Source organism: Ranitomeya imitator, chromosome 10, assembly GCF_032444005.1.
Source record: "Ranitomeya imitator isolate aRanImi1 chromosome 10, aRanImi1.pri, whole genome shotgun sequence".
Lineage (NCBI taxonomy): Eukaryota > Metazoa > Chordata > Amphibia > Anura > Dendrobatidae > Ranitomeya > Ranitomeya imitator.
The window spans coordinates 140,535,208-140,562,710 of record NC_091291.1 but is presented as its reverse complement, the minus strand read 5'-3'; the positions used below and the strand labels follow the sequence as shown (position 1 = coordinate 140,562,710).

Sequence of the window (27,503 nt, the reverse complement as noted above, 5' to 3'; positions counted from 1 at the left end):
CCCTACCGGTTCTTCCTATGTTCCAGCCGTACCCGCCTGCCTACCAGAGAGCCAGCCGTGTCCGCCTGCCCGCCAGTGTCTCTGTTGTACCCGTCTGCCTGCCTGTGTCCCAGCCGTGCCCGCCTGTCAGCCAGAGTGCCAGCCGTGCCCGCTCCGTTCCATAGTGGGATCAGCAGCCACAGCCAGACATCACCCTGGAGTGGCACCTGGTAGCTTCCTATTGCACAAGTCTGACCTCACCATCAGAGGCTCCAGCGAACACCTAGGAAGCTACTTAGTTACGCCCCTTCCAGGGAAGTTTGGTCTGTGGTCCAGTGGGGCCACACCCCCGTATGCCCACGCCAACCAGTCTGGGCGTGTGCGTGACAAATATACAGGTAGTGCCCAGTCCATTGCTCCTTTTTTACACATGTTCAGCTGTTATACACGCATATTAAGCAATAAAATACATATATATACACACACACACACACACACACACACACACACACACACACACACAGACACAGACACACACACACACACAGTTAGGTCCATATATATTTGGACAGAGACAACATTTTTCTAATTTTGGTTATAGACATTACCACAATGAATTTTAAACAAAACAATTCAGATGCAGTTGAAGTTCAGACTTTCAGCTTTCATTTGAGGGTATCCACATTAAAATTGGATGAAGGGTTTAGGAGTTTCAGCTCCTTAACATGTGCCACCCTGTTTTTAAAGGGACCAAAAGTAATTGGACAATTAACTCCAAGGCTATTTCATGGACAGGTGTGGGCAATCCTTTCATTATGTCATTCTCAATTAAGCAGATAAAAGGCCCGGAGTTGATTGGATGTGTGGTGCTGCATTTGGAAGGTTTTGCTGTGCAGTAAACATGCGGTAAAGGAGCTCTCCATGCAGGTGAAACAAGCCATCCTTAAGCTGCGAAAACAGAAAAAGCCATCTGAGAAATTGCTACAATATTAGGAGTGGCAAAATCTACAGTTTGGTCCATCCTGAGAAAGAAAGAAAGCACTGGTGAACTCATCAATGCAAAAAGACCTGGGCGCCCACGGAAGACAATAGTGGTGGATGATCGCAGAATAATCTCCATGGTGAAGACAAACCCCTTCACGACTGCTACGACCCAAGACCGTTTTCTCCCATCAAGTGACACACACAACAGTTATCGTAACTTTTAAAACTTTATTGGGAAATATACTCATAACATTTCCATCTTTTACTTTGGGTAAATATTTTTTGGTCGCAGCTTAAACCGGCAGTATCTGCCAACAACAGGGGTGTAGGGAGATTACTGCCTTCCGGTCTCCCGGGCAGGTATCTTCACCACCAACAAAAACTCCACCCTTCCGCCAAGGAGGAGCGAACCTAGAGAGCTACGACCCCCCCCAATGCATGCACCGCCTGAACCACGCCTTCTCTAATACCATTGAGGAAGATATCTATTCCCGCCTCATTCAAATGAACTCCATCTGGAAGCAGAAAACCGGAATTGTCCCCTTCCAGCCGATGGTGCCGAACAACTATACCAATTTTAAACCTTACAAAACGCGATATCCTCTGATTCAACGTGCGTCTGGATCTCTCCATGGCATTCAACTCCCTGGCCCCCCGCCACACCAGCCTTGGGATAACTTCGGACCAGACCAGACGCATCAATGGGGAAAAAACTCGGAAACTTGTCCATGTCTGATCTGATCAGTGTAAGTAGTTCAGCCAGTGGGGACGAAGCCAGGTCGTTTCCTCCGGCATGGATGACGACAATGGTGGGGGATGAAGCCACCCGTGCAATTATGAACCACCTCTGGAAGGACTTGGGACCACATCATGCCTCTCATGCCACGCCATATCACGTCGACATCGTTGAACCCCAGGGATCGCCCTCCTGGGCCCAATTCAGCGCGGCGGGCAGCCCAATAGACGTATGAGTGACCCACTATCCAGACACTGGGTCGCACCCCATCTGGGAATAAAATGCAAACAGACAATAACCGACAATCAAAGGAAATTAACCGATGTATTACCAAAGCTGCTCCCGTATTATGATAGTACTAAAAACAACCCAAATTTTTTATAGCAATAAGTCAGGCCTGATGTATCTATTAAAACAGCGAGATCTCCATCTACCCACCCTTTGAATTTCTGATTCGAACAAACCCGCTCTAGATGCTTCTGTTGCTGCGACTATATGAAATGAGTGAGTCCCAAATTCTGCTGCGGGCATTCCAACCATTGACAACGTACGTCTCAATATAGCTAAAAATTGGCCCGACACTAGTGGAACCCCATTTTCATGTACGAAAAATTGAGAACCATCCTTCCTAACTCACGTGTAATTCAAAATTAGCATTAACGGGCATATGTCCTTGTTGATGGCAAATATAGGGAACCAAGTTCCCCTACCTTCTTGATCAGTTTTGGATTTACGTATACTAATCCTTAGACCGTCGTTGCAAATCAGAATGTCCTCCCGCCTAAGGCCACCCGGTTTATTCAAAGCAGTAGGAACAATCTCACTGACCCGCATGGCCCCAAAAAATGCTAGGCCAAACGCCGCTGATGTTAGCGCAGCTTCGTATTTGGAATCGCAAACAGAATCCGTTGCCTTAACCAAGTTCACTAACAAATCAAAGGATATAGGACGCCTGTTATCACCGTGCTTATTTGCTCGTCGCCAACCTTTCAGTATCTGGCTAACCAGAAAATGTTTCGTGGAATCCGGCCAGCCTCGCAGCTTGAAATGGAACGCTAGCGCAGACATACGATTGCGCGCCACTGAACCCGACACTCCCATAGCATACATCTTGGATAAGAACCCCATTGTCACCTGCATTCGAGTCTCCTCTGAAGACCCCACTGGTTTTCCTTCTGCTAAAAAGCACCACTCCTTCCACACCTTACCATATGCTTTCCAGGTTGACGGGGCTATCGAAGATCGTATTAGCGGCATCAGGTCCCCAGGACATCCCAGATCGACTGTGGGCATTCCACCTCCTCCAAGGGCTCCTGAATGCGCCGTCCCAGTACATCCTGCGAGTGAGACCCAGTTAGTAACTCAGACACCTTCTCATTGCTGACGATTAGTGCGTTCGCTTTAAACCAAACATTAAATGTTAAACATTTCAATACTATGAACCTAATTAGGTCTAACACCAACGATGAAGGAGATGCTAGGTAGTTGATGGCATGAGCCCCGCTAACGGTTTTAAGGTGAAGACGAATACGCTTGTTGGCCAATTGTGAACCCCAGATTTCCATGGCCACTGCCACCGGAAGGAGGTCAATCAGGGTTGGCTTTGCGTGCCAATTCCTGTGAACCCATAAAGCAGGCCAATTCGCTGAACACAATTTGTTACCCAGACGAATGCTGAAACCAGTGTGGCTTGACGCCGCAAAAAAACAAACCCATGTCCTCATTTGAGCATTCTGACTCCTGAAAGCAAGTCCTACCATTGTAGTTGTTGAGGAACAGCTTCCATGTGTTTAAATCAGAACGTAGATGTGCTGTAATCCTGATTCTATGGTGGCTTTGTTTCACTCCTCTCGTGGCTATCATTAATCTGCGCGAGAAGATCCTGCCCGCTGGCATGACCCTACAGGCAAAATTCAAGGAGCCAAGCATTGACTGCATTTGCGTCAATGTGACTTTACCAACCGAAATACATCCGCTAATGAGTTCCAGCAGTTTCTTAATTTTCTCCATCGGCAACCTAAATTCCATGGAGACCGAATCGATTTCGATCCCGAGGAATGTGATCACTGATACTGGCCCAATCGTTTTTTCAGGGGAAAGTGGGACCCTGAAATGTTCCATGGCATCTTTGAATTGGGCTAGGGTTGTGGAGCAAACATCTGATCCAGCTGGACCAACTATCAAAAAGTCATCGAGATAGTGCGTGATGGCGGTTTGCCGAGTGATTTTGCGAGCAACCCATTCTAAAAACGTACTAAATCATTCGAAATAAAAACCGGAAATAGAACACCCCATGGGAAGACATGTGTCATAATAGTATAGATCCTCAAATTTAGCTCCCAGTAGGTGGTGACAGTCCGGGTGTACCGGAAGCAGCCGGAACGCGGATTCTATGTCCGATTTTGCCATAAGGGCCCCCGGGCCCGCGCTTCTGACTAAGTCGATCGCTTTGTCAAAGGAAATGTAAGTGACGGCTGTTTCATCCCTGGGTATACCATCGTTAACCGACATACCCTTGGGGTATGATAGGTGATGAATTAATCGGTATTTACCTGACTCTTTTTTGGGAACTATACCCAAGGGGGAAACCCGTAAGTTAGGAAAAGGTGGGGAATTGAAGGGACCGCGAAAGCGACCCAACCTGATTTCCTTGTCCAACTTCGCTGCTAGTACGTCGGGTAATTCCTTTGCGGATTGTAAGTTTGTGGCCGATTGTGGCTCCGGGGACCAAGTAAATGGGATGAAGAACCCATATGAGAAACCGAAACGCAGTTGCCCCGCAGCCGCTTTATTGGGATATTTGTCCAGCCACGGCTCCATTCTTTTTACGCTCACTGGCGTCGTTAACCTCACCTGTAGAGGGATTTTTTCCGGAGTTAGCTTTTTGGGGTGGTCGTGTGCATTTTGCCACAGGGTGGGAACCTCCGCACGCTGAACACTCATGTCTATATTTGCAGAGCCCATAAAACTTACAGTGTCCTTCATTAAATAACCAGCATGAACCTGGTCTACGCATGACTGTTGCTGCCGCGTTGTTACCGGACCCGGCAGCGGGCCCGTGAAAGGATTGGGTTGCTCTTTGCGCCATCATCAAGCGGAGCCACGAATCCGTGGCTTTCATACCCCAGCCTAATTGGGGGTTGGCGGCCAAGCGACGGCGGAAATCCTCATCATATTTCCACCATGCTGATCCCCCGTGTTCCTTATAGGAGTTGTAGATGCTATCTAGGTATATAAATAGCTCGGAGCACCTTTCGGGGTGCTTCTCCCCCATAACGCATCCCAGGACCGCAAACGCTTGCAACCAGTTATTGATGGTTTTTGCAACTTTTGGTTTACGTTCATATGTTTTTTCTCCCAACCGCCTCTCTCTATCTATCGAGTGCTGGTCCGTGGAGACCAGGGACCATATGTCAATGAAATCATTAGCCCAAATTTGTTCTTTGATCCAAGTGGGCTCCTAACGGAGGGACCCCACAGAATAGGCCATCCTTGTACACCTCTGGGCGGGGCGGAGGGGGTTGCCTGCAAGGTCCCACTGGTTGTAGCAATTTTGGGTTGACATAGATCCTGCCCCCTGTGGCCGCACTTGCTGCTGCGTCTGAAATATTGGTGTTGGTTCTCTCCCCTCCCCATGCCCCGACAAAGGGGTACTCACCGATCGGTGCATTGGCCTCCGGACAACTTACTTCCCGTGCCACGGGAGTCGACGGACCTTGGCGTTCCATGCGCTGTATGGACCTACGACGAGAGGACTCCTGCCTGTGTGACCTGCCTGAAGAACTATCAGATGAAGAAGGCAAGCGCCAACGCGAAGCTCTAGACCGTCTGCTACGTCGGCTGGACCTAGATCTATATGAACGCCGTTTGCTACCATGACGATCGCGCTTCCTATGCCTGCTTCTGCGATGCTCTCTAGGGGATGACGATGATGACGATGATGATCTGCGCGCGGGGCGGATACCCGCACTCTGTCTGCTATCCAGAGCCGGGGTGCCAGCACCCTGACTTGGGGCACGAACACCGGTTGCCATCAGTGATATTGACGCTGAGGCGTTCTGGTGTTCCCCTAATGCCGCCTGCGAGGGAATAATTTGCCCGCCCGGTATTTGTGAATACGGTGTGCTAAAAATAAGTGGGTAAGGTGGAAACTGTGAGTCGCCCCCTATACTAGTCTGGGAGTATGCACCGTGCTGACCTGATGCTAATATTATGTGGGGTGATCCCATGTTCTGCTGTGCTACCGCTGCCCCATCCAGGGGCGGATTATCAGAGGGTCAATCTGGGCGGTAGCCCAGGGCCCAGTGGTGTGGGGGGGCCCTGGGCTTCCGCACAGATTGCCCGCCGGCCGCCGCCATCATCATACTACACAGTGTGGTGGAGTCTGGCACCCACCAGCCGCCCCGGTCAGACTGGTGGTGCCGGCGCCGCGGCGTTATTATCTCCTGTCCTGATTTATGTGCGGCCGTGCCCCTGCCCTGCTGTGCCATCACTGCCGTGCCGGGAGCCCCCCCGGACCCGGTGGGCAGAGAGAGGTGGCCCGCAACGGGCCCCGTCTCATCTGCTCACCGGGCCCCTACCGGCGCTGCCTGCGGAGGTTTCCTATTGCCGTGCGGGCGCGCCCGCACGGCAATAGTTAACAGCCGCCAGCCAATTGGAGGCTGGCGGCTGAAGTCGGCCGCAGGCGCCGCGCAGCGCACACGCAGTCGCTGGCGAGTGGAGGGATTTTTTTAATAACCTAATGGTACCGACGTGGAGCGGAGGAGTCGGACACTGGGGCAGGCTGGAGGGCAGATTGCTGGGCCTAGGAGCAGGACACAGTCTCTGGGGGCCTGGGCAGTCTGATTTCTGGACAGTGGACACACTGGGGCAGGGGCAATGATGCTGGAAGAGGACACAGTCTGGGGACTGGGGGGGACTGGGGCAAATGATTGCATTTGCTGGACACACTTGGGCAATGCAGGAGACACTGGGGGGGGCAATGCTGGGGGACACTGGGGCAATGCTGGAGGACACTGGGGCAATGCTGGAGGACACTGAGGCAGATTGCTGGAGACACTGGGGCAATGCTGGAGGACACTGGGGCAATGCTGGAGGACACTGGGGCAATGCTGGAGGACACTGGGGCAGATGGCTGGAGGACACTGGGGCAGATTGCGCTGGAGGACACTGGGGCAGATGGCTGGAGGACACTGGGGCAGATTGTTGGAGGACACTGGGGCAGATTGCTGGAGGACACTGGGGCAATGCTGGAGGACACTGGGGCAATGCTGGAGGACACTGGGGCAGATGGCTGGAGGACACTGGGGCAGATTGCGCTGGAGGACACTGGGGCAGATGGCTGGAGGACACTGGGGCAGATTGTTGGAGGACACTGGGGCAGATTGCTGGAGGACACTGGGGCAATGCTGGAGGACACTGGGGCAATGCTGGAGCACACAGGCAGATTGCTGGAGACACTGGGGCAATGCTGGAGGACACTGGGGCAGATTGATGGAGGGCACTGGGGCAATGCTGGAGGACACTGGGGCAGATTGCTGGAGACACTGGGGCAGATTGCTGGAGGACACTGGGGCAGATTGCTGGAGGACACTGGGGCAGATTGCTGGAGGACACTGGGGCAGATTGCTGGAGGACACTGGGGCAATGCTGGAGGACACTGGGGCAATGCTGGAGGACACTGGGGCAATGCTGGAGGACACTGAGGCAGATTGCTGGAGGACACTGAGGCAGATTGCTGGAGACACTGGGGCAATGCTGGAGGACACTGGGGCAATGCTGGAGGACACTGGGGCAGATTGCTGGAGGACACTGGGGCAATGCTGGAGGACACTGAGGCAGATTGCTGGAGGACACTGAGGCAGATTGCTGGAGACACTGGGGCAATGCTGGAGGACACTGGGGCAGATTGCTGGAGACACTGGGGCAGATTGCTGGAGACACTGGGGCAATGCTGGAGACACTGGGGGAAATGCTGGACATATTGGGGCAGATTGCTGGACACACTGGTGGTAATATGCTGGACACACTGGGGCAGATTGCTGGACACACTGGGGCAGATTGCTGGACACACTGTCTGGGGGCAATGCTGGACACACTGGGGGCAATATGCTGGAGACACTGGGGCAGATTGCTGGACACTGGGGCAATATGCTGGACATACTGGGGCAGATTGCTGGACGGACTGGAGGCATGGGCAGAATGTAGACACGGGGCATGATTGGAGACACGGGGCAGAATGAAAGACATGGGGCAGGATTGGATCATGGGGCAGGATGGATACGATGGAGACATATGGGGCAGGATGGGGAGATCATATGGGGTAGAATGGATACTCATGAGGGCAGGATGCGAGAACATATGGCTGGGGCCAGGATGTGGAATATTATTACCATAGGGGCTAATTAAGGGATATTATTACTGCAGTGATGTATTTATTTTATTTTTTGAGTATACTGTTTTAAATGGGGGGGCGGTCCTGTTACTGTGCAGAGTGACACTATATCACCTTTTTTCTTCATGTGGTGTAATGTAGAAGTTGTGAAAAATTAAGTAATGTGTTCTGCAAGCGGAGCTCGAGATAACTGTGTTATTTCCTGCAGAAACGAGTCCTGGCTGGAAGAAATGATGGCGGTCTGTGCTGGATGAAAGATGAAGGACTTCACCTAGAGACGTCACTGGTGAGTCAGTGTTACCTATTCACTGACACTATACACTGTATACTATATAGAGGTCCTGTGTATAATACCACCAGTGATCTCTGTATTACCTCTACACAGACACTGCATACTAAGTACAGATCTCCTGTGAATACTGGCACTTATGGTGATAGTATTGTGTTGTTTTTTACTGATCAGTATTGTAGTATTCAGTCACTATGTGGTGGTAATATGTGGTCTGGAAATGGTGTTGTGGTATTTGTCCCTTGTATGTGATATTTGGTCACCAAGTGGTGGTAATATGTGGTCTTGACATGGCGCGGTGGTATTTGTTCCTTGTATGTGATATTATTCGATCACTGTGGTTGTAATTTGTGGTCTGGTCATGGTGCAGTGGTATTTGTTCCTTGTATGTGATATTATTGGTCAAAATATACCTAAATTGTATTGCAGATTCTAACAAATATTTAATAGGTTACAGTAGAGTAGGGCCCGGCCATTTTTCTGGAATAATCTGGTTCGGGTATATCATGACCCCCGTCACATGACCCCCGTCACATGACCCCCGTCACATGACCCCCGTCACATGACCCCCGTCACATGACCGGGGGGGGGGCCCACAGTGTCTGAACAGCCCGGGGCCCTGGCTACCCTTAATCCACCCCTGGCCCCATCCTTGTCCCTGACAGTATTAGCATTAGCTTCCCCTGCGTTGCTTGAAAGTGGAGGAATACCTCCCTGCGGAGCCTCAGTCTCCTTTCCTGCCGTCCCTGAGTCCTGTGATGAAGCAGACGTTCCTTGAACTCCCCCCATGCTGTTTCTAGTTAGGTGCCCAGCTCTGGCTAATACTGCTGGCACCTGCAGTCCTGCACTCCCTCTTATTGTGCCCGGGGCAGAAGGGGGAATAAAGCTTATGTCGCTAGTCCCCGACTCTTGTGTCTCCCCCACCTGCTGCAGTTCACTTCCTCCCGTCCCGCTGGCGCCGAGAGCAGCAGGGGCGCGCGCACGAGAGCTGCGCGCGCTCTTTTTTAGAAATCGCTGTCGGGCTCAGCCGTGCCGGAGGCCGGGTGGCTCTGCGAGAGCGCCGACCCTCCGGCGGCGCCGCCGTCTGCATTATGGCAGGGAAGGAGTCGCTCCTGGTCAGCAAAGCTGCTAGCCAAGCGCTGCCTTCCCTGCCAATCCTCTCCCTCACCGCACTCTCCAGCGGGTCCATCACACCGGCAGCCCAACAGGTCCGGGTCCTGGGATCGGATGTGATTCGGGCGCTTCCTGGGGCCAAGAGCAGGAGATAAGCCCCGCCCCCTCCTCGGGGAGTTAACCCCGTATTCATCCTTGCCTCACTCGATGGGAGATCTCTCACCAACAAGCGTGGAGAAGGCGCAGCAGTCAGGGGACAGCGGCATGAGCCGCAGTGTCCCAAAAACAGCCTACCAAGTGACCAACGCTCTCCAGGAGGTCGGCGTATCAATATCCAAATCTACCATAAAGAGAAGACTGCATGAAAGTAACTACAGAGAATTCACTGCACGGTGCAGCCACTCATAAGCATCAAGAAGAGAAAGGCTCAAAAACATCTAAAAAAGCCGCACAGTTCTGGAAGAACATTCTTTGGACAGATGGAACCAAGACCAACCTCTACCACAATGATGGAAAGAGAAAAGTATGGTGAAGGCGTGGTCCAGCTCATGATCCAAAGTATACCGCATCATCTGTAAAACACGGCGGAGGCAGTGTGATGGCGCGGGCATTCATGGCTGCCAGTGGCACTGGGTCACTAGTGTTTATTGATGATGTGACACAGGAATGAATTCTGAGGTCTTCAGAGCCGCCATACTGTGCGCTCAGATCCAGCCAAATGCAGCCAAACTGATTGGTCGTCGTTTCTTACTACAGATGGACAATGACCCAAAACATAAAGCCAAAGCTACACAGGAGTTTATTAAAGCAAAGAAGTGGAAGATTCCTGAATGGCCAAGTCAGTCACCTGATCTCAACCCAACAGAGCAGCATTTCACTTGTTAAAGACTAAACTTCAGACAGAAAGGCCCAGAAACAAACAGCAACTGAAAACCACCGCAGTGAAGGCCGAGCATCAAAAAGGAGGAAACACAGCGTCTGATGATGTCCATGAATTCAAGACTTCAGGCAGTCATTGCCAACAAAGGGTTATCAACCAAGTACTAAAAATGAACATTTTATTTATTATTATTATTATTTATTTATATAGCACCATTAATTCCATCGTGCTGTACATGAGAAAGGGTTTACATCAAAATACAAATGTCACTTGCAGTAAACAAAACAATATTTAACCCCTTCATGACCTTGGGATTTTTCGTTTTTCCGTGTTCGTTTTTCACTCCCCTCCTTCCCAGAGCGATAACTTTTTTATTTTTCCGTCAATTTGGCCATGTGAGGGCTTATTTTTTGCGGGACGAGTTGTACTTTTGAACGACATCATTGGTTTTAGCATGTCGTGTACTAGAAAACGGGAAAAAAATTCCAAGTGCGGTGAAATTGCAAATAAAGTGCAATCCCACACTTGTTTTTTGTTTGGCTTTTTTGCTAGGTTCACTAAATACTAAAACTGACCTGCCATTATGATTCTCCAGGTCAGTACGAGTTCGTACACACCTAACATGTCTGGGTTATTTTTTATCTAAGTGGTGAAAAAAAATTCCAAACTTTGCTAAAAAAAAAGCCCCATTTTCCGATACCCGTAGCGTCTCCATTTTTCGTGATCTGGGGTCGGTTGAGGGCTTATTTTTTGCGTGCCGAGATGACGTTTTTAATGATAGCATTTTGGTGCAGATACGTTCTTTTGATCGCCCGTTATTGCATTTTAATGCAATGTCGCGGCGACCAAAAAAATGTAATTCTGGCGCTTTGAATTTTTTTCCCGCTACGCCGTTTAGCGATCAGGTTAATGCTTTTTTTTAATAGATCGGGCGATTCTGAGCGTGGCGATACCAAATATGCGTAGATTTTATATATTTTTTTTATTGATTTATTTTGATTGGGGCGAAAGGGGGGTGATTTAAACTTTTATATTTTTTTTTATTTTTTTTAACATTTTTTTCAACTTTTTTTTTTTTACTTTTGCCATGCTTCAATAGCCTCCATGGGAGGCTAGAAGCAGGCACAGCATGATCGCCTCTGCTACATAGCAGCGATCTGCTGATCGCTGCTATGTAGCAGAAATGCAGGTGTGCTGTGAGCGCCGACCACAGGGTGGCGCTCACAGCCACCGGAGATCAGTAACCATAGAGGTCTCAAGGACCTCTATGGTTACAATGGAGACGCATTGCCGACCCCCGATCATGTGACGGGGGTCGGCGATGCCGTCATTTCCGGCCGGAAGCGGTAGTTAGATGCCGCTGTCTGCGTTTGACAGCGGCATTTAACTAGTTAATAGGTGCGGGCAGATCGCGATTCTGCCCGCGCCTATTACGGGCACATGTCAGCTGTTCAAAACAGCTGACATGTCCCGGCTTTGATGTGGACTCACCGCGGAGCCCTGCATCAAAGCAGGGGATCTGACCTCAGACGTACTATCCCGTCCGAGGTCAGATAGGGGTTAAAATTATTGAATCTGTCCAATTACTTTTGGTCCCTTTAAAAACAGGGTGGCACATGTTAAGGAGCTGAAGCTCTTAAACCCTTCATCCAATTTTAATGTGGATACCCTCAAATGAAAGCTGAAAGTCTGAACTTCAACTGCATCTGAATTGTTTTGTTTAAAATTCATTGTGGTAATGTCTATAACCAAAATTAGAAACATGTCTCTGTCCAAATATATATGGACCTAACTGTGTGTATATAATTATATATATATATATATATATTAGGGATTTCACTCACTCGGGTGCGACGTCTGAGACTCAGGAGGCACGTTTCTTGAAAAGTTCATAGGGTTTATTGCATCATAAACCACGGGGCGAATTAACAGAAAACAAATAGCCTTTGGCTCAGGAAAAGAAAAACAAATGTCCAGTCCTTCCGGCTCAGTCCTGGAGCCTTGACACACACAGGAGGGTTTCACCTCCTCACATATCTATCTGTGTTAAGCATTAGGCTTTCTTTTATATGTCTAACCACACCCAGAACCCATCACATGACCAGACATGTGGTTGTGACATCACCACAGGTCCTGAAACACATATAGGTAGCTATGGTTACACCACAGCAGCAAGCCATCTATAAGACACATATCTCCCATCGATTAGACATCCTTTAGCCACGCTACATACCTCCCCCCTCTGCCTAAAGCCGTGGGGCTTGGCACTTTCCCCCACTAGACAAGGGATTCTTGACAGGGCATCAGCATTACCGTGCAGCTTTCCGGCCCTATGTTCCACATGGAAACAGAAGTCCTGCAGGGCTAAGAACCAACGGGTGACCCTAGCATTTCTAGCCTTCGTTTCCCTCATCCATCTAAGTGGGGCATGGTCGGATATCAGTCTAAATTTACGTCCCAGCAAATAGTACCGTAATGTGTCGACTGCCCATTTTATGGCCAAGCACTCCTTTTCAACGACTGAGTAGTAGTTCAGACGAGGACAGCTTCCTACTCAGATAGAGAACAGGATGCTCCTCTCCATGTAGTTCTTGGGAAAGGACTGCTCCCACCCCAACATCTGAGGCATCTGTCTGAAGAATAAACTCTTTCTTGAAGTTTGGGGCCATCAGAACGGGTTGCTTACATAAAGCCTCTTTCATTTCTTGGAAGGCTGAATCTGTTTCTTCGGACCACTTAACCATTACTGATTTTGTCCCTTTTAGCAGGTCAGTCAGAGGCGCCGCCATTGTGGCGAAGTTTGGGATGAACCTCCTGTAATATCCCACGATTCCCAGGAAGGCTTTAACTTGCTTCTTTTTGGCCATGTTTGAATTGCCTCCACTTTACTGATTTGGGGTTTTATTTCTCCACGACCCACTATGTATCCAAGGTACTTAGCCTCTTCTTTACCCAATGCACACTTCTTCGGGTTTATTGTAAATCCGGCCTCTCTTATAGCATCAAACACCGCTTGGACTTTCTCCAGATGACTCTCCCAGTCCGGGCTAAAGATGACGATATCATCTAGGTACGCAGCAGCGTATGCCTTGTGGGGTGCAAGGACTCTATCCATAGCCCTTTGGAAAGTGGCCGGAGCTCCCTGTAGGCCAAATGGCATCCGGACATACTGGAAGCATCCATCTGGTGTAGAAAACGCCGTCTTCTCCTTGGCTTCCTGTGCCATGGGGATCTGCCAATACTCCTTCGTCAAATCCAAAGTGGTTATGTACCTGGCGGGCCCAAGCCTTTCGATGAGCTCATCAACGCGGGGCATGGGATATGCGTCGAACTTGGAGACCTCATTCAACTTCCGATAGTCGTTGCAAAATCTCCACTCCCCATCAGGTTTTGGGACCAGGACAATTGGGCTCGACCAACCGCTCTTGGATTCCTCAATGACTCCAAGCTTCAACATACGCTCCACTTCCTTGGAGACTATTTCTCGACGGGCCTCAGGAATTCTATAGGGCTTCACGTTCACGCGCACATGGGGGGCTCTGTCAGGACCTCATGCTCTATGACCTTCGTGTACCCAGGCAACTCGGAAAACAGGTCCCTGTTTTTCTGGAGTAACTCCCGGCATTGCTGTTTCTGGGACTCCGATAGCGTCTCCGCTATAGTAACCGCTCCAACCTCATCTTCTGGGTTGCTTAACAACGATGGAGTTACTGTCGGCTCTCTATCTTGCCACGGCTTGATAAGGTTGACATGGTATACTTGGAATGGTTTCCGTCTTCCTGGTTGGTGAATTTTATAGTTTACTTCACCAAGTTTCTCGATGACCTCATATGGCCCTTGCCATTTGGCCAAGAACTTACTTTCCACCGTCGGAACCAACACAAGAACTCGGTCTCCCGGATTGAACTGCCTCACTCTTGCAGACCGGTTGTAGACCCTGGCCTGAGCTTCTTGTACCTGGAGGAGGTGCTCTTTCACGATAGGCATCACCTTTGCAATCCTCTGCTGCATCAGGGCCACATGCTCAATGACACTTCTGTGGGGCGTGACTTCGGCTTCCCAGGTTTCCTTGGCTATATCCAGGAGTCCTCGCGGATGTCGGCCATATAGAAGCTCAAATGGTGAGAACCCTGTGGAGGCCTGTGGAACTTCACGAATGGAAAACATCAGATAGGGTAAGAGACAATCCCAGTCTCTACCGTCTTTCTCAATAGCTTTTCTCAGCATGCTCTTCAGAGTCTTGTTAAATCTCTCAACAAGGCCATCTGACTGGGGATGGAACACCGAGGTCCTCAACTGGGAGATTTTCAGGGCTTTGCATAATTCCCTCATCACCTTGCTCATGAAAGGTGTACCCTGGTCAGTCAGGATCTCCTTCGGCAGACCTGTCCGGGAAAAGACATGGACCAACTCGCGGGCTATGCTCTTTGAAGAAGAATTTCTCAAGGGAATTGCCTCAGGATAGCGTGTGGCATAGTCCAGGATGACTAATATATACTGATGGCCCCGAGCTGATTTAACTAAGGGACCGACCAAGTCCATGGCAATTCTCTCGAACGGTACCTCAATAATGGGCAGTGGCACAAGGGGGTTCCGGAAATGAGGAGTGGGAGCAGTTAGCTGACATGTAGGGCAGGACCTGCAATAGTTCACTATTTCCCGGTGACACCCAGGCCAATAGAACCTCTGCACAACCCGTTCCTGCGTTTTTTCCACCCCTAGGTGTCCACCCAAGATGTGTGAATGGGCCATGTCCAACACCTTCCGTCTATATGGACCCGGCACTACCAACTGCTCTACCAACTCCTCCCTTATTTTCGTGACTCGGTACAACAACTCCCCACTCATCAGAAAATGGGGAAATCTTGTGTCTGCCCCCGGCTCCTGTACCACCCCGTCAATAACTGTGACATTATTAAAGGCTTCCCTCAGAGTGGGGTCCCTATGTTGGGCAGTCCCAAAATTTTCACCGGATACCTCTAACTCCAGAATGTCAGATGCAGGGGACACTTCCTCCTCATCTCCAACCAGGACACAAAAAGGAAACCTGTCTGACTCTGGGTGTGGCGACACCTTTCCAGGGTTCATTGGTTCCCTACTCTTGCTAGGCAGCCCAGAACCTTTCCCCCACAAATCCCAAAACAAACAGAAATCCCGGCCAATAATTATAGGGTGCAACAAGTCCTGAACGACGCCGACTATGTGGGACTCAGTGCCACATGCCGTTTCAATGTCCACCCTGGCCATAGGGTAGTCCTTTGCATCACCATGTATGCATCGCACTCCGACCTTCTTTCCTGGGAGCAGGTGGAGAGGAAAAGTGGCCCTCACCAGGGTCACTAGGCTCCCCGAGTCTAACAGTGCCGTTACTGCTCGACCGTTCACCTTTACGGGACACGCTTGAGGTCCCTCGTTGGATGGAGAGTTCACACTACAGGCTGGATACGCATAGTATGAACAACGGCGTCCCATGCTGCAGTCCATCTGCTCAGTGGTCTGGGAACAACGGGCAGCTATATGTCCCGGCCCGTGGCACCTCCAACAAATAATATCACCCGTAGGGACCTTGGGCACCACCTCCCCCGCCCTTTGTGACCTTGGACGCACCACCCCTTTTTGGGACTCAGTTCCCTTCTGGGACCCCCAGTACGGCATGGGCTGCCTCCCGAAGGAGCCTTCCAACCCTTGGTATCTCTCAACCAGTCCGATCAGCTCGTTGGCATTCTGGGGATCACCCTGGGCAACCCAAGACTGTATAGGCCTTGGGAGGGAATGGACAAACCGATCCATCATCACCCGTTCTACCATCTGTGCAGGTGTAGATGACTCTGGCTGCAGCCATTTCTGGACCAGGTGCAACAGATCAAACATTTGGGAACGAGGTGGTTTGTCCCGGTGATAGGCCCAGCAGTGAACTCGCTTTGCCCTGACAGTCAGTGTCACCCCCAAACGTGCGAGAATCTCGGCTTTCAATTTGTGATACTCCTTGGCATCCTGCAAGGTCAAATCATAGTACGCCTTCTGGGGTTCTCCCGTCAGGTATGGCGCCAGTACCTCTGCCCACTGCTCTGGCGGAAGTTTTTCCCGCTCAGCGACCCTCTCAAACACCGTCAGGAAGGCCTCAACATCATCCCCGGGAGTAATTTTTTGCAACGCGCGTCTTACCGTCTTCCGAACGTGGGTGTCATCAGCCAGACCTGGGGTTGGGGCGCTCGTCTTGCCCTGGATGGCGGTTGCCAGAAGCTGCATCTGCTGCCGTTGCTCCTGCTGGCTCTGTTGTATCTGCTGCCGTTGCTCCTGCTGGCTCTGTTGTATCTGCTGCTGGTTCTGTTGAATCTGCTGCATCAACAGCCTGTTGCTCTCTTGCTGCGACTGGAGCAAGTGTTTCAGCAGGTCCTCCATTTTCTCCGGCAAAGCTTGCTGGCTTACCACAGACTTGACCCAGGACATCCAATAACAGACTCTTCGTCTCCGCTGGGAACGCTGCCCGCATTCTCCACCAATTGTAGGGATTTCACTCACTCGGGTGCGACTTCTGAGACTCAGGAGGCACGTTTCTTGAAAAGTTCATAGGGTTTATTGCATCATAAACCACGGGGTGAAATAACAGAAAACAAATAGCCTTTGGCTCAGGAAAAGAAAAACAAATGTCCAGTCCTTCCGGCTCAGTCCTGGAGCCTTGACACACACACAGGAGGGTTTCACCTCCTCACATATCTATCTGTGTTAAGCATTAGGCTTTCTTTTATATGTCTAACCACACCCAGAACCCATCACATGACCAGACATGTGGTTGTGACATCACCACAGGTCCTGAAACACATATAGGTAGCTATGGTTACACCACAGCAGCAAGCCATCTATAAGACACATATCTCCCATCGATTAGACATCCTTTAGCCACGCTACAATATATATATATATATATATATCTATATATATATATATAAAATGTTCAGCTCTGACACACAAAAACTTACCTGTGAACTGCTCCTCTTCAAGCTTCCCCTCTGTTAGTGATATGATCCAAAGGTCCCGGCAGGATCTATTTCTTCAGTCTTTTCATAGACTGAACTGTGAAGGAAACGGCCTGTCACCTCCCTGCTCTACCAGTAGAGAGGGTGCAGACTGAGCCCCAAGCCTGGACCACCCCTTTAAGCAGGTCGGTTTTAGCAGGTTTTCAGAGTGGATGGTGTTAGGAGGCAGCAGGAGGAGTAATGGCAGCTCATATGTGGAGAGAGAAGCACATTTCTGTGATAAGATATGTTACAAAAGTGATGCATTTTTCTTCTTTCTATGATGTACAATAACAAATTGTATTGTGGTACCGTGTTAGCCAGAAAAATCGATGTGAATATTTTTCTGCCCAATGATGACAGAAGTATTCTAGGAGTGATACCTTTATTGGCTAACCAGAAAATAATATGTTTGCAGCTTTCAGAGCACAAAGGCTCCTTCTTCAGGAACTCCTTCCCACCCCCTAATAAATGTCCTCCTGTACTATTCTTTAAATGTGCTTATTAATCTATTTGTAATCTTGCCTGAAGAAGGAGCCACTGTGCTCTGAAAGCTGCAAACATATTATTTTCTGGTTAGCCAATAACGGTATCACTCCTAGAATACTTGTCATCATTGGACAGAAAAGTATTCACATCTTCTTTCTATGCAAAGTTTGTTGAATGACCATTTAAGTATGCTTAGCAAACTCGTGATAGGTGCCCTCACCTGAAAACATTATTATCTATGGTGATTTGTAGCAGGCACTATAAGGCTTCGGGCATTATATGAAGGAAATACCCAGCCCCGTTTTCTCTATGCTCTTGCCTATGATTACAGCACAATCACACTGATTGGCATGATGCAGAGTTTTGCATATCCGTCAGTGAAGCAATGTAAATGTTGATTGTGGTAAGCGCGTTCTTTATACCTGCGCTTTATCAGTTTATTCCAGATTTGTTTCCTTTCCTCTCCCGGGTGACATTGACAAATGCGCCTCATAACATCCACTGATCAGTGATGCCAAACATGACATCACAAAGGTCGGGCAATTTATTATTTTGATAGGTCATTAAGTTGAATGGGTTTTCTGTGTTTCGCTTTAGGACGTGCACAAGTTCGGTGTAATCGCTCTCCAAATAGAGATTTCATCACTTCTCTGTATGATCGTCCTGAGTCTCTGCTTCCTTCTCTATTCATGTTCTGAACTATTATTTGTTATACTTGTCAAACCATTTCTTAATCGGTTTTGACAGATATTGTAGATCATAGATACTGTAGAAGTAAACTTATAATCTCAGGAGGGGTATTCGTATGAGGGGCGGAGGTGTCAGAGTGCACAATGCTATTTACAAAAGTATGTTATGTCTGATTCCCCTGCTTCTTGCCCTTTTCTACTATTCTTCATGCCTGTCTTGTTTTAGTTTGTGCAATTATATCTGAATTTCCCATTTGCCTAGTAGATAGATTATCAACAGGAGGATGTGATGGCAAAGAAAATAAGGATCACAATTTTTCAAAAATAAATACATTAATTAAGAGATAAGCCAATTTGTTAGGGGAGATGTAATGATATACTATCATCATATTGCCCTTTAAAATGAATGGTTCTGCATATGATGTAAAGGCAACCGGAGTCCACCAGAAGGACGTCACTTCTTTCCAGTTGCTAGGTATTCAGGCTTATCGCCAGTAAATTCTGTGTTGGGGACTTCATGGGAAAAATGATCACATTTGCCTCTTTTATTTGCATTTTGTGCAAAGTAGAAAAGTGCTGGTTTACTGAACCTGTCCACAAGCTGCTGTAAATGGATATAATAATCTTTATTGTGGTTTTCCATTTGGCATGCTTGTATCATTCTGTGTTTGATGGCTCATGACACATTAACCCCTTCATGCTGCAGCCGTTTTTCATTTTTGCGTTTGTTTTTCACTCCCCTTCTTCCCAAAGCTATAACTTTTTTTTATTTTTCCATCAATATGGCCATGTGAGGGCTTGATTTTTGTGGGATGAGCTGTAATTTTGAACGACGCCATTAGTTTTACCATATTGTGTACCGGAAAACAGGAAAAAAAATTCCAAGTGCGGTGAAATTTAAAAAAAAAGTGCATTTCCCTTTTGGATTTTTTTTTACCATGTTCGACAAATGCTAGAACTGACCTGCCAGCTGCCACTATGATTCTCCAGGTCATTACAAGTTTGAAGATGCTAAACGTGTATAGGTTCTTTTTTATTTAAGTAGTGAAAAAAAATCAAAATTTTGTTAAAAAAAAAAAAATTGCGGCTTTTTCCGAGATCTGTAGTGTCTCCATTTTTCAGGATCTGGGGCTGGATAAAGGCTTATTTTTTTGTGTGCTGAGCTGACGTTTTTATTGATACCATTCTGATGTGGATCTTTTGATTGCCCGTTATTGTATTTTAATGCAAAGATACAGCGACCAAAAAAAACATACCGTAATTCTGGAGTTCTTACTTTTCTTCCGCTACGCTGGTTACCGATCAGATTACCGTAATTATTATTATTATGTGTGTATGTATGTATATATATATACACTGTATATGTATATATATATATATATATATATATATATATATATATATATATATATATATATATATATATATATATATATATATATATATATATGTATGTATATATATATATATATATATATAGGCTTGAGAAAGGATATTACATCCGAAACGTTGCCACGCCGTAGTGCTGTTTTCCTTTTTTCATCTATATATATATATATATATATATATATATATATATATATATATATATATATATTTTTTTTTAATCTCACAATTCCTCTTGCCAAAAACTGTTAAATTGTAAGAGTCTCAGTGTCCAGACTGCTAAAAGGGAAAGGTATATACCTCATTCATGTGTAAAATTTACTTTGGCTCCCAAAGGAGGTTTGCAAAATTCCCTGAGGACAGTAATGAGTGGCACAGCCTGTGGCATGACCAATATTAAAATCCATAAATCTTCTGGAATTATGGATTTACTATAGAGAATAAAATGGAAATGAATGGCGAGGAGAGCAGGGACAATTGGAGGGAGTTTGAAGAAATGAAGTATAATGAGACAGAGAGGAATGAGGCAGGTAATGAGATTTATAGACGCCTCTACGTGACATATCCTCACTAATATAAAGATGGAAGACGCCTCTCTTTGTTTCCTTAGGTGTTCGGTGTCAATCTCCTGGGTACCATCCCAATTGTGACTGTCACCTGGACTGCCCGGCAGGCACGCACTTTTCCTCTGGCAGCTGCTGGGAGTGCCCACCTGGATTTTAGTAAGTGGAAAGAGTATAGATTATTTATGTACAGTATATTCGCTCCTTCCATTTTTTTTTTTCAGAATATACCGGAATTCTCCTTAAGAAACATGTTCTTTCTAATCATTTTCAATACTTGTTCACATTTTCATCATAATGTGAGAGTTTCTATTGCTGTGTGCCATCGGGCTGCATACTGCTGTGTACTCACAGATAGCGTGTCAAGTTCAATATTTATATTGATTTCTTACTTTGTTGCATTTTCTAATAGACTTAAAGAGATATTCACATTCTCATAAATGGGTATTGTGGGATAATTTTTGTAAAAAAGCAAGCAATTTTTCAATTTACTCATTATTGCAAATTTGTATCTGTTTTGAAGGTATTAATTCTATTCTGTTGTTCTGTTTACAGCTGGTTGCTTTGGAGTCCGACCACTACTGCTGGGCAGCGGAACAAGCGCACGCAGTGCTTACAAGCTCCTTTCTATTGAACTTGCCAGCACTGTTTTTAACCTGTTTGGGATCGCTGGAGTGCATTGTAACCTCATAAACCCAGCCCGTTTCAGTTAACTGATTACAAGACAAAATGGCAGCGGTGGCCGGTCTCCTAAGCAACGAGCTGTAAACAAAAGAAAATATTTCAAGAACGGCTGAAAATTTTAATAAGCGTAAATTGCAAAAGTGCTTATGTTTACAAGCACTATCCGACCTTATCCATCTATGAAGACGGAAATAACAGTTTAAACTGCTGTCACACATCTGTTATCAAGGCAGGGGAAACTTATGATGTCAATACCATTAGAATATGAAATGGTACATGGGGCTGCAGATCTTATGTGACCGCCCAAGGTGCCACTCAGTGAGCCACTAGTCAATGACTATGGATCTAGTCTGCAGGAGACCCCTTCCTGCTCTACTAAGATGTTAGAAAAACATGGCTGCCTTCTTCCAGTAACAGCGCCATGCCTATCTACAGGCCATGTGGGTTCTGTAGCTCTCTGCCATTCAGTTACATGGAGCTGAGCTGCAATACTAGACACAATTTGTAGACAGCGGTAACAGTTTTTTTTTTTTAACCCCTTAGTGACCGAGCCAAATTTTTTAAATCTGACCAGTGTCACTTTATGTGGTAATAACTCTGCAACGCTTCAACAAATCCCAGTGATTTTGAGATTGTTTTTTCGGGACACATTATACTTTATGATAATGGTAAATTTAGTTCAACATTTTTTGTGTTTATTTATAAAAAATATAAAAAATTTGAGAAAAATGTTAAAAAATTAGCAATTTTCTAAATTTGAATGATTATCCCTTTAATCCAGATAGTCATACAACAGCAAACCATTAATAAATAACATTTCCCACATGTCTGCTTTACATCAGCACTATTTGTAAAATGATATTTTATTTTGTTAGCATTTTAGGAGGTTTAAAAATGTAGCAGCAATTTTTCATTTTTTCAAAGAAATTTACCACACTTATTTTTTTAGGGACATATCCATGTTTAAAGTGACTTTAGGGGTCCCATATATTGGGAAACCCCCAAACGTGATACCATTTTAAAAACAGCACCCCTAAACATATTGAAAACTGCTTTCAGGTAGTTTATTAACCCTTCAGGTGCTTTACAGGAATTAATGCAAAGTGGTATAACAGAAATGAAAATGTGTATTTTTACCACCTAAATGTTGCTAACTTCTCAACAGTATACTACAGTAATCAGACTCTAAGGCCGCTATTTGGTCATGAATTGCCATGGCAAACATCAGGACAACAAAATCATGATCTGAGGGCACCAATTGGGATAAAGAAGAAGCCCCCACACTCTGTTAACCATTTATAATGATGTAGTCACTATTGACAGCAGCATCTAAGGGGTTAAACAGATTTAGAAGGTGCAAATACTGATCGTGGCTGATACAGCAAGTTGTCAGCTATAGTGTACAACTGACAGATGCTGGGTTATCACCTGTATGGGGAGGCTATTCTCTTATATGTCAGGTCAGTTAAAAGACGTATTGGCGGACATTAAGGGGTTAAAGAAGGCACCCTTGATTTTTTTTTTTTTTAATACTGAACAATTTCCTTTTATAAGGTTGTCCAGCGATACTTTGCAACCTGATCTGACACCAGACGGAAACATAGTCACACGGACAGGTACAGTGGCAGAGGCAACTCCCCAAATCCAAACCCACTGTACTTAAAGGGGTAGAACAGGCTCACAAATAATTGTCTGAATTTATAAAAACAGACCTGTCCGCAGGTCATGTCTGGTGCTGCAGCTCAGCTCTCTGAAGTAAATGCATTTGACCAACAAAACCTCAACTCATCTTGACAATTTTCCCTCACTTGATAATTCAGACTTTGTGATGATCCAGCATGGGTGAAAGGGGTTAACCGACACTGCTCATTTGCGTATCAGGGGTGGACGATGACGTTGCAACTCTATGTACTTGCATGATTGGCAGCCGACATGCTCATGTCGTAGTCTAGTGCACAAGACACAAGCACAGTACCTGCCATCCTGCATACTACTCGGCAGGTGTATGGGGTTATAATGTCTGGGGCTGAAGTGAGCAGCACTGGGTAACCCCTGTAAGTCCAGCATAGCCTAAAATGCTTGACCATTTTTTGCTTTGGATTAAAGGGGTTAACCGGTGTTACCAAAACATATCTGTTCTTTTTCAGAAATTGCTCTGTCCCTGTTCACAGATCGGGGATTGTGTTGCAGCTCAGCTCCTTATAGTGAATGGCACCGAGCTATAATACCACATTGGACCTGTAGACAAGTGTGGAGCTAGTCTGTAACAAATCAGCCAGATTTTCCTAATTAAGGACAATCCTCTTATCGCAGTGCAATAAAACTCACTAATTCTATGTCTTGCTAATTGCGTTGATATTGGGTTTATGATATTTTTAGGTATGGTATTGCAGTGCTGCCCTAGACACATGTCTCGTTTTCCTAGTTATTACAAGCTTGCCTGCGGTAGTAAACTGTTCCCATTCAATCATGCCACGACGTGATGTGTCCCATATTATCGCACCACTCCTTCCATTGATCTTGCTGATATTTTAGTATTCAGTGTTACTTGGTTTGACGCTTGAGTTTGACTCCAGCTGCAGGAGAAACGTCCCCGGAGACCCCACAAACCTGACATATTATTCTGTTCCATTAATAAAATTCCCTTTGTCTCATTCATATTTTCTGTATATCTCTGTGTAAATCACACGATCTGTGATTGATGGATACAATATATCTCGGAGGTCACTGGTACATCTGCTGATATTGATTACGTGAAATCATCTTGGAGGGAAGGATTATTTTTGTTTCCCCATTTATCTGTCCTACATTCTTATATGTGTATAATGGAAAGCGCCCGGGGGGACGTGCTGCTGCTGAGTACAGCAGATACACGTTTATCTAGCATCACTGTAATTATGTGTAAAGTAGCTCAGATGACAAGACGTGCTAATATCCTGCCCAATCCTCCACCGCCTTCTATTACAGCAAAAATGTTAAATTAACTTTTATGTAGTAAAAGCATTTCTGATTGCATAGCGGGTGGCAGTGCCCTCATTCTGACTCCATATCCCTAATAATTCAAGTCAAGGCTCCCAGCGTCCCATTGTTGTAATGTCAGGCTCCGTAGACTTCTATGGGGGACCTATAGTACCTCCGTATGCCTCTGATTTTATATGAAGGCATGGGCTGAATTCTCACTGGTTAGATTTGCTGCTGATTTGAGAAGTCAATGTTACCAAATCTCATCCACATGCTGCCGATATTTTTCCTGCTGATAAGTGACGTGTAGATTTTTGCAGAATGCTGTCGATTTTTATCAATTTGCACCAGTCTCAGGGTATTTTCCACACAGAGCAGATTTTCATTTGCATGCAGAAAATCCACAGCTTTAAAAAATATCCACAAACCACAGATACAATATGCAGCTTAAAATCAATGGGGCTAGAGGGTGTAAAATCCGCTGCAAGTCAATCTATATTTGCAATGCAAATGGTGAAATGTGCTGTAAAGCCCCAAATGTTCACAATAAAATTCATAGAGGTCTATGCCACTGGATTTTGCTGTAGATTTTACGCTGAGGAAGTTCCACAGTGTAAGAGTTCTAGATGAATGTGCAAGATTCTGTATAGGTTCATAGAAGAGCATCTCTAATAATGTCTCATGTCTTCTAGCTGCCCAGGAGGCTTTGCGGCACTGAGACCGTGCCCAGCGGGTACGGTGAACCCTAATCCAGGGAAAAGTAACCTAATAGATTGCCAGGTAAGGTGAAGACCATGTTTGATTTCATGTGTACCACATTCTGTTCTCTGATTCATTGCCACCTTTTGTTTTTCCCATAGGACTGCCCAATGGGTTTCATTAATTTGGACTCTGGCCTGACCTGCAGACCGTGCCCATCTGGCTACTCCTGTGATCCCACTTCAGGTCTATTAAATCCCTGCAGCCCCGGCTATTACTCCAGGGAAGGCGAGCTGCACTGTCTCCCTTGTCCTGATGGATATGTGTGTCCAGACGGTCAAGACTGGAAGGTTTGTAGTTGCATTTTAATAAGTGCATTGCAATTTCGAAAAACTTGGTGTAAGAATATGACCTGAGCATTTATATTTGCTAGGGTCTTTTATTTGGGGGGAAATAATTATTTAAAGGGGTTTTCAATATTATACACTTTGATTTAATATCATTGTTGCTGATTTTAACTGCGGATTTCTGAAGCTCTTAGAAATCACATTCACTTGCATGCAGTTTTTGATTATTTATATTTTTATGTAAGTTTGCTGTGTGTTTGTTCTTTTGCAGATTATCTCCTTGTATTTCAGCCTCCAACTTGACAGGTTACCTTCAGCTACGACATTAGTGTACCGCTCATACACTATTCACAGTGATTGCTCACAGCCCTGCCATGCAAATAACGTAAAGTGCTGAGGCCGTTTTGCTATTAGCGCAGCATGGCAGTGATCAATTTCGCAGCTGCTACGTGTGTAGTAAGGCTTAAATCTCAAGCAAAATCTGCATATAGAAAATGAAAATCTTACTGTGGATCTATGAAAGATTTTGAGGTTTTACAGTTTGAACCATATCTGCTGTCAGGGAATGGAAACATTGCATTCCAAAACCTAAAACTTTTCTTAATTTATGTGTGGCTACAATCTATCCGTGCCAGTAAAATGTGTCAGATACACTGAAAGCAAGCAGAGAACTTGTAACCTAACTAAGCTAATAACAAATATGCAGAAATTTTCATTATGCAGAAATCCAAAAAACACAGGGAACACTAGAGGTCTATGGGGCTGTGCAATTCTTACTGTTGGTTCTTTCATTCCAGCTGTGTCCTCCAGGACAGGAGTCAGCAGAGAATCGCACTCGCTGTGTTGATTGCCCCCCTGGATTCTTCTCTACTTGGAGCTCATCGACATGTCTGCCATGTCTGCCAGGTATCGGTTGTATCTGAAGTCTTTTTTTCCTATCTCTTATTTTATTTACCGTATATACTCGAGTATAAGCCAACCCGAGTATAAGCTGACCCCCCTAATTTTGCCACAAAAAACTGGGAAAATTATTGACTCGAGTATAAGCCTAGGGTGGAAAATGCAGCAGCTACCGGTGAATTTAAAAAATAAAAATAGATGCTCCATACCGTTCATTATGGCCCCATAGATGCTCCATATAAAGCTGTGCCATATATAATGCTCTGCACCATTCATTATGGCCCCATAGATGCTCCATATAAAGCTGCCCCATATACAATGCTCTGCACCGTTCATTGTTGCCCCATAGATGTGCCATATAAAGCTGTGCCCCATATACAATGCTCTGCACCGTTCATTGTTGCCCCATAGATGTACCATATAAAGCTGTGCCATATATAATGCTCTGCACCATTCATTATGGCCCCATAGATGCTCCATATAAAGCTGTGCCCCATATACAATGCTCTGCACCGTTCATTATGGCCCCATAGATGCTCCATATAAAGCTGTGCCCCATATACAATGCTGTGCACCGTTCATTGTTGCCCCATAGATGTGCCATATAAAGCTGTGCCCCATATACAATGCTCTGCACCGTTCATTGTTGCCCCATAGATGTACCATATAAAGCTGTGCCATATAGAATGCTCTGCACCGTTCATTATTGCCCCATAGATGTGCCATATAAAGCTGTGCCATATAGAATGCTCTGCACCGTTCATTATTGCCCCATAGATGTGCCATAGAAAGCTGTGCCCCATATAGATTGCTCTGCACCGTTCATTATTGCCCCATAGATGTGCCATAGAAAGCTGTGCCCCATATAGATTGCTCTGCACCGTTCTTTATTGCCCCATAGATGTGCCATAGAAAGCTGTGCCATTGCTGCTGCTGCAATAAAAAAAAACAAAACAACATGCTCACCTCTCTTGCTTGCAGCTCCTCATCGTCCAGTCTCGGCGTCTCTCCGCACTGACTGTTCAGGCAGAGGGCGGCGCACACTAGTACGTCATCGCGCCCTCTGACCTGAACAGTCAGAGCCAGAGGATGGGAAGACTGAGCGGCGCCCGGCGGGTGGAACGCGGACAGGTGAATATGTAATACTTACCTGCTCCCGGCGTCACGGGCTCTTTCTCCCGGACAGCTGGTCTCCGGGTGCCGCAGCCTCTTCCTCTATCAGCGGTCACCGTTACCGCTCATTAGAGAAATGAATATGCGCTCCACCCCTTTGGGAGTGGAGTCCATATTCATTACTTTAATGAGCGGTCCCACGTGACCGCTGAACAGGGGAAGAGCTGCGGCACCCGAACACCGTGGGACGGGCAGGGGGAGCGCCAGGAGCAGGTAAGTAT

General features: G+C 46.5%; 1 long non-coding RNA gene across 1 annotated transcript; it reads right to left on the bottom strand.

The window, feature by feature from the left end:
• Positions 1-1,145: 1,145 nt before the first annotated feature.
• Positions 1,146-6,060, bottom strand: LOC138651214 (uncharacterized). Its single transcript, XR_011315453.1, has 3 exons — positions 5,358-6,060; positions 2,908-3,036; positions 1,146-1,969 (listed from the first exon to the last, which is right to left on the bottom strand). It is a non-coding gene; the product is annotated as an uncharacterized lncRNA (long non-coding RNA).
• Between the last annotated feature and the right edge of the window lie 21,443 nt (positions 6,061-27,503).